The sequence below is a fragment of the Lactuca virosa genome, chromosome 5 (assembly GCF_052849685.1).
Source record: "Lactuca virosa cultivar CGN04683 chromosome 5, Lactuca_virosa_CGN04683_v6, whole genome shotgun sequence".
NCBI classification, from domain to species: domain Eukaryota; kingdom Viridiplantae; phylum Streptophyta; class Magnoliopsida; order Asterales; family Asteraceae; genus Lactuca; species Lactuca virosa.
In genome coordinates this window covers 37,049,018-37,057,770 of record NC_136430.1, presented here as the reverse complement: position 1 = coordinate 37,057,770, position 8,753 = coordinate 37,049,018, and positions in this window count along the sequence as shown.

Sequence of the window (8,753 nt, the reverse complement as noted above, 5' to 3'; positions counted from 1 at the left end):
ACATGTAATCGTGGGAGTTCTTGTGCAGCCGTCGATCCGATATCAACAGTGGAATTAATTTTCTCCCCCTGAATGATTTGAATGTTGGGATGATGCTCCCCATGAACTTTTGAACTAGAGAGATTGACATCATCATCAGAAGGGAATTCAAAGAAGTTTTCATTTTCATCATTGTTGAGAGGATTGGAATCATCGAAATCAGCAGCTGCATCTTGGAAGCCATCCACATTTGATTCAAGAGAGGGATTAGCATTCTCCCCCTCAACCTGAGAATGTTGAAATGGATCGGAATCAAATGGAGGGAGGCTTGGGATCAGACTGGAAACATTTTGTGAGACTGGGGCTTCCGAAGTAGGAATTAGAATGAGAGATGGTCTTGATCGAGATTCCGAATCAAGAGCGGTTTTGGAAGGACCAAAGAGAGTTTCAAAATCAACTTCAAGAACTGTTTGGGGATTCGGACATCCTGGTAGAGGAGCATCGGACTCCATAATGTAAGTTGTAATGTGAGTGGGGCCAGAATTCCGAACGAAGTTGTCATCGAAAGTAATGTCAAAGCTTTCTTCCAGAACACGAGTTCTTTGGTTAAGAACTCTGTAAGCTTTCGATTTTGAGGAGTACCCAAGGAAGATGGCTTCATCAGCTTTAGGTTGGAACTTGGTAAGCTGATCACGGTTGTTCTTGATGAAGCATCTGCATCCGAAGACATGTAGAAACGAGATTTTTGGCTTCCGACCATTCATTTCTTCGTACGGTGTCATGTTGAGGCGTCGATTGATGATACTCCGATTTTGAGTGAAGCACGCAGTGGATACAGCTTCAGCCCAAAGATAGAGTGGTAGATTTGCGAAGTTCAGCATGGATCGTTCAGCTTCAACGAGAGTTCTATTGCGTCTTTCGACTACACCAATATTTTGTGGAGTATAGGAAGCTGAGAAGTTGTGGTCGATTCCTTTTTCAGTGAGGAATTTCTCAATGGTGGAATTAGTAAATTCTGATCCATTATCACTTCAGATTCTCCTAACTGGGAGTTTGATAAGAACTTCTATTCCTTTGATAAAATTTATGAGCTCTGAGGCTGTTTCGGATTTCAGCCATAGGAAGAAGACCCAAGTGAACCTTGTAAAATCATCAACAATCACAAGAATGTATTTCTTATGATGAAGGCTTTCTACAGTGGATGGTCCACAAAGATCAATGTGTAGAAGCTCCAATGGTTCCAAAATGGACTTTTCGGTGATAACAGGATGACCCTTCTTCGATTGCTTACCACACTCACAAGCAGCACAAAAATGATCATTTTCGAATTTGAGAAGAGGTAAACCTCTCACCATTTCACCGGATACAAGATCATTCATGTACCGAAAGTTTAGATAAGCGAGCCTTCAGTGCCATAACCAACTGACGTCAGGAACAACTTTAGAGAGAAGGCAGAGTTGCGGTTTGCCAATAATCATGTTGATGTCGAGTGGGTACATGTTCTTGTTGCGAAGCGACTTGATTAAACACTATTTCCGGTCTTCAGTCATTGCATAGATGTACTTTTTTGCAAAATCTCACACGTCGATTTGAATCAGTGAGCTGAGCAACACTTATCAAATTATGTTTTAGATCAGCTACGTAAGCCACATGTGAAATAGAGAAGTTTCCATTGGTGAGAGTCCCATAACCACGAATTTGAGAGTTGGAATTGTTGCCATACGTCACGTAACCAGCATTTGGTGAAAGCTTTAAATCTTGCAGAAAGTCTTTCTGCCCCGTCATGTGCATGGAGCAAGCACTATCAATATACCATATTGTTTCTTGCTCCGAAGCACAAAGTGCCTGCAAAATTAGTGAGTAATGGAGTTTTTAGGCTCCGAATTAGACTTTGGGACGTAGGCACGGGCTTTTGACTTTGATTGTGACTTAGGAACAACTTTGTGTTTTTTGGTGGTATTCATTGAATTCTTTGGAAACAGACAGAAAGCTAATGTCTTTTCATCTATCCAGTAGTCATATTCAATGACTTGGAGTTTCAGAATGGTTTTCTTCGGACCTTTGACTTCCGGAGTGTTGGTTACATTTGTAACCTCCGGAATTGTTGTTTCATCAATGGGAGTTTTGACTTTCCACACAAGATTTTTCTTTGAATATTTTGAAAAAGATGTTTTCTTTGCATTTGTGGATTTTCTTGATGACACATTGGTTTTTGAAAGATTTGGTTTAAAAATTGTGCCATCAGATTTTGCAACAAAAACGGATGAAACAGTCCGAGGATCTGGTGAAGTGTTTCGGATGGTCTTGGCAGTTACATGAGATTGAGGCTTAATAGAGCTGATGACTTTCTTAGGTTCGACACGACTAAGAGGTTCGGAAGGTCTTTTGAGGATTTTAGTGGGAACAAAGGAGTTTTGACTATAGGTCGATGCATGAGAATTCCGGGATGAACTTGGTTTGGAGTTAGCAAGAAACCTGGAATTTTGTCTAGTCTTAACTTCCTTTTTATGTGCATTTCGAGCTTCTACTTTGGGATCTACAATATCCTTCCTATTCAGCATTGGTTTTCTCTTAGGATGAGACAAGGAGTTTGAGGTTTGTCCTACGGATGGATTCTTAAAATCAGGAGTAATGGGAACCAATTTAGTTTTTGAGATGACTAAGGGATCCGATTTGCAAGAATCAGAGGACACACAGCTTGAGACTTCAACTTTATCATCTAAGGATGCCCATATAAACTCAGAAGCAGTAGTTTCAGTTGTCACCGGATTAATTTTTTCAATCACACAATTGTTCACGTGATTACTTTTAGGAATATAGTCTACATAATTTGTAAGACTGTGATGAAAATCCGTGGTCCGATTCTAGTCCAGGTTTATCAGAGGCGGAAGAGGCGTGGAATCAGGACACTTAACAACTATTGGTTTGAAATAAGGAATTAGGGACTAAAAATGGTCTGTAGTCTCAGGAAGTGGAGACAAGGGAGAAACATGGGTGTCTGAATGTTTGATATTCGGAACCTCTCCCATGAATGTCAAATTTTGCAATTCCTTCAAGGGACTAACAATTGGTTTCGGAAACTCGCTTCCGAGAGTAGGTGCTTTAGACCAAGGATGATGAAAATTATGAGTCATCCGAATGTCCGTTTCAAGCATGTCTACAGAATTATGCAAAGCATCTATTTTTGCATTGAGACGTTTGTTATCAGCAATGAAAACATTTCGTTCAGAATAGGTGATTTCACATTTATCTTTCAAAATGATACATTCATCGTTTGACATTACAAGCTCATGCTCTAAAGACTCGATTTTCAATTTTTTATCCTCAAAACGTAACCTAAGACGATTTAGTTGACAATCCTTCTTCTCACTGGCTTCTATGGCAGACTCATATGCTTTATAAATGGTGTTAATATCTGTTTGGATTTGGGTCAGATAAGGTTCACAAAGAGATAAATCAAAATTATTATCAGAGATCATAGATTTTACCTGTTGAACGATGGTTCGACCGCGTGGATCATTGGTGGCTATGTAGTAGTACTGAGGTTCAGCAACTTCATCTCCATCTTCTGAACCAGAAGACCAATATCCTTCATCACATTCAACCATTTGTCTTGCCATCAAACATATGTTCCTTCCAGTTACCATGTCATCATCATCCCCGGATGACCAATACCCTTCAACATCTCTCAAAACCGTTGTTATAAAGGCTTTTTTTGCTTTCAGCCATCTCTTGTGCTCTTCAGACGTAGTAAGCAGAATCCTTGATTTTTGGTTTCTGCAGAGCATCAGCCAGGCAATCTTTAGCAAAATGGTTTGCATGTCCACACTTATGACACACAATTTTTGGTTTGTCCGATTTGGAACTCTGAGAGGGTTCTGGAGTAGAGTTTGGTTTAGTGATGTTTGGTTTGTATGCAGGAGGGTTTTTGGAAGTTGGTTTAGGTTTCGGAGCTGAGTAAGGTTGAGGATTGTTATGGTGAGGAGCATTGAATCGGTTTTGGTATGGTTTGTAAGAAGGATTGAAAGGACGTTTGTACTTCATTGAGAGTAGAGCGAACTCCTGGTGGAAACGGAGTTCAGATTCCATGGCTTCGGAATCATCAGCAGGATAGATTTGTGTGGGTAAAATAGGTGCGAATGATTGAACAGATGGAATAATGGGTTTTAATGGATCCAAAGTAGATGAGTTCGGAATGGTTGATTCGAAAGAACTGACAAGAGCAACAGGACCTCCGGAGAGTTCCCTTATGGTTTGAGCAACATTGGACTCATGTCCTTAAAGTTCATCAAAAAGTCGATAAAGCTTCAACTTTTTTAAGGAGCCATTGCTTTGGAGACAAGATTTTACATTTCCCCATCCTTTGCCCAGACTGTTTATGAATTTGAGATTGTACTACAAAGGAGTTCAGATAATCCCATGAGCAGTCATGTTGTTGACAACGATTCGGTAATGGTTAGAGGCTGAGGCCACTGATTCACCAGGAGTGGTAATGAAGGTGTCAAAGTCGTTGACAACAGAGGTGAGGCGCTTATCTTTCATGTTTTCCGAACCTTCAATTAGGTCCTGAAGAGTGTCGTAAATCTCTTTGGCAGATTTGCATAACTTGATGTGCTCGAAGAGTGAAGGAGGAACACCAAGCACCATTTTAGAGAAAGCAACTTGATAAGCATGAAGCTTTTCGATATCATCTGCAGTTAGAGGAGCTGGGCGAGTTTCATTTTCTCGCATGAGCTGAGCAGCTGCATCTCTTACAACTGTTTTTACAGGAACATGTGGACCTTCTTTGACGGATCTCCAGATTTATTCACCTTTATCTTTGGCAAGTAAAAATATTTCCATTCTAACTTTCCAGTGATCATATTCGTCCACAACTAGCAATGGGGCACGAGTAGGGCCACCCACACTATTTGCGATTTGCATTGAAATCATTTGCTGAGGATTAGAAGCAGCCATTGAAGTTAAGATATCTTCAAGCTAAACTGGTATATAGAAGAACTTTTATCCTTGACACAGAAATGGTTGAAATACCAAGGTAATTTCAAACCAACTATAATCTGATCGTTATGGATTCAAAGGACAACCACTCAAGCTCTGATACCAATTGTGAGTACAAGATCAATGCGCAGGGACAAGGTATGAAAACTCAAACCTTGAGTGAATGCTTAAGATCAATGTCTGCTTGCTAATAAGTGTTCTAGTCAAGTCTGGAAAGACCAGACAAGTCTAAGTTGTTGTATTCAACAAATGATCAAGACATAAATGATGATTGAGAATAAATGATCAAGGTAAAGCTAATAAATGAAGAACAAGAATGTTTTGAATGAATTTAGAGAAAATGACAAAAGTGAGTGAAAAGATCCGTTGTGACTTGTATTGAATACTCTTATAAAAAGGAGTGAATATTACACCGAATTAACTGAAGTGCTTACATAGGACCGGACAAAAGACATGATTCTGACATTCTGATTGTCCAAATACAACTATAGGTTTAGTCCTATGAAATGTTACATCAATACAAAGACAAATATAATAAATGCACAAAAGACAAAAAAAACTTCATTCCGAATAAGCATAATTCCGGACATGAGAGTCAGCTCCGGAATGTTATCAGTCTTCACATCTTCTTACCTGGTCCGGAAAGATTCCGGACCACTCTTCACTTCGGAACATACACTTCAGAATTAGTACTTAGGATTGCTAGAGGTTCACTTTCAGGTTCTAACAAGTATTTCTACCCGATGGTTGATTGGACCCATAGTATGTTCGCATTCCAACCCGATGGTTGAGGCCGAGGGTATTCCAACCCGATGGTTGATTGGACCCATAGTATGTTGGCATTCCAACCCGATGGTTAAGGTCCTAGGGTATTCCATCCCGATGGTTGATTAGGCCCATAGTATGTTGTTTTGTATATGTTTTATTGTTTGTGTATTAGTATTTTGGGGGAACTCGTTGTTGGGTTTTTATTCAAAAACCCGGTTTCACAACCGGTAAAATTGACAACGTAAGCTTTAAAAATGTTGAATAAAACTAAAACTATTTTACCCACCAATGATCATTTTGAAAGAGTTAGAAAGATTAAAACAACCATAGAAGGGAGGTTGGAAGTTGATGAAGTGTGGCATGAAATGTTGAATAAAACTAAAGCATAACAACATTTGAAGACTTTGATCCTCATGGGAGGTTGGAAGTTGATGAAGTGTGGCATGAAACTCTAAAGCAAGAGTTCTCTACAAGTATCCACCAAGCAAGAGTAGAACCATCAAAACATGCTAGTATTCACTTTTAATTTGTTGTTCATAAGCCTTTGAAATATATACCAAATATATGTTCAAAGGTGAAGCAAAACCGGGGATTTGTCTAGCATCAAAATGCAAGAGAATGGAGAAGAAGAAGAGCCTTCAAATTCCGAAATTTGACAATCCTCTAGAGAGCATGAAGCTCTCGGATTTGGCTCTAAGAAGAGGAAGAAGAAGGCTTGCAAGAAGTGTATCAAAAACCCTTCCATGATCTGTCTTATATAATGGCCAAAAAGTGAAAGGATACCAAAAATTAAAATGAGAGACAACTTTGTCCCAAGAATGGAAAAAGAAGACCATGCTTGGTCTCCTTAAAATTTTTGAAAAAAGCATGCACAAAAGAAGACAAAAATTGTCTCATGGCTAGTTTATATACACATACATTTTATCTTTATAAAAATCAATCATTTTTATAAAGAATTCCCAACATATATATATTTATACAACTAGTCATATATAAATATCTTATTTTATATAAAACTACCTTTTATATAAATTATAACTCGCTTATTAAGATATAAATATAACTTATAAATAATCATACTTTATGATATATTTCATAAGTTGCTATTTCTCCAATAAACATTATTTCCACAAATAATAAATTCCCAATCTGTAAAATATTATTTCCATGAAATAATAATTTTCTTATTAAATACAAGTGTTGATATATTTATTAATAATCAAATTATACTAATAAATAATCAATTGACGGTAACTTGATATATGGTGTGACCCTATAGGATCATATATTATTAGCAATATCATTATGTAATGACTCTTGGGCATACAAGATCTTTCAATCTCCCACTTGCACAAGACTCATCATACATTGATATAGACAGTGGTGAACACCTAGCAACATTTCACTGCGCCCAATAACATATGACGAAGAATGCCATTCATCAACATCCAATTCCCAAAAGCTCTAAGCTTCAATTGATGTATTAAGGTAAGTTTTTCAATTATCCCTTTGTTACAGACATCCTGTTGAACATGAGCCTTGGATCGCAATCAATCATATTTGTATTTCAACTTTGGGTAACGTGCGTTAGATGTCTAACTTGTATCACCCCGGGATCAGGTATATCTCTTTGGCCCTTCTTCTTTCCTTAAGTTGTCAAATTTAGTCCTTGAGAAGATTGTGTGATAATCGAGTACGCTGGGTGTACAGGAGTGTACATTGCGCGTACTCGTGAGCGTGTTCTTGACGCAGAGGTCACCCAATACGCTGGGCATACCATAGGGTACGCTGGGCGTAATAGGCTCAGGATGAAAACCCTAAATGAGGGGTGAGCCCTATATAAGGAACATGATGGCCTCATTTCTGGCCACCATTTCCAGTCTCCAACCCTCTCATAAACCCTAAATCGCGTCCCTTGTGCTAAGACTCCATTTGTGAGCTTGAAGTAACCTTAAGATATTCTTAGAGTGAAGGAGGTGCCTTGAAGAAGATAGAGTTGGAGTGCAAGACTTGGATCTAAGCTTTTCTGAGGTTGGAGCATCTACTGGAGGTAAAAAGCTCAAAGCTTTCTCATCTTTTTGATATGTGCATGTTTGGACCATTTTAGGGTTTTGGTCCCAAAGTTTGGAACTTTATGAGTTTGTTCAACTCCAGGACCTAATACCTGCTCCTTAGAGTGTCCTGAGTAGAATCATAAAAATAGGATCTTGGACTTCATAACCACCCCATGCATGAGTTATGAGCCCATTTGTGTGCATAGAGTAGGGGTTTTAGTGTTTGAGACTTCTTTAGCCATGCAAAGGATTAAAGTCTCAGAATTTATGGACTAAGAACCTGTAGGAAGTCCAGATCTAGGATTGGAGCTAAGGTCTTAACGGGTTAAGACCAAATAAGTGGAAAGAGTAAAACTGGGCCGTACGCCGAGTGTAATTCTGGTACGCCCAACGTATGGTCAAGGATCCCCCGATGCATGGCGAGGCTGTACGCCCAGCATAGAGGGTCGTACGCCCCGCGTACGGGAATCTGTTGACTTTCGTTGAATTTTAGGGTTTGGTCAACAAGTGGACTTTTGGACCCGTGGAGGGGTAAAATGTACACCATAGGAGTGTTAGAATAAGAACCTTGGAAAAATAATTATTTGCATGTATCTTAGTCAAACATAGATCCAAGGTTTCTAGGGTTGCATGTACACCATAGGAGTGTTAGAATGCTCAAAAACCCATCAGTGGTATCAGAGCCTGGTTTGTTTATTTGATACTTGATGCAAAAAAAAAAAAAACTTGAAAATCGAAGTTTTGTTCAAAAACTCGTATCAAAATTTCAAGTTTTGTATATGTACTTACGATTCTTGAAATTTTTGATATGAACATTCATAAACATATGAGTTTAGAAGATCATAGAAATTATGTGCTAATAATTGATTAGATTAATTCTTGATCTTTATGTGTTTTAATGGAGTCCATAACTAGTTCTTAAGTTATGGATAACCAAAAGTCACATTTATAAAT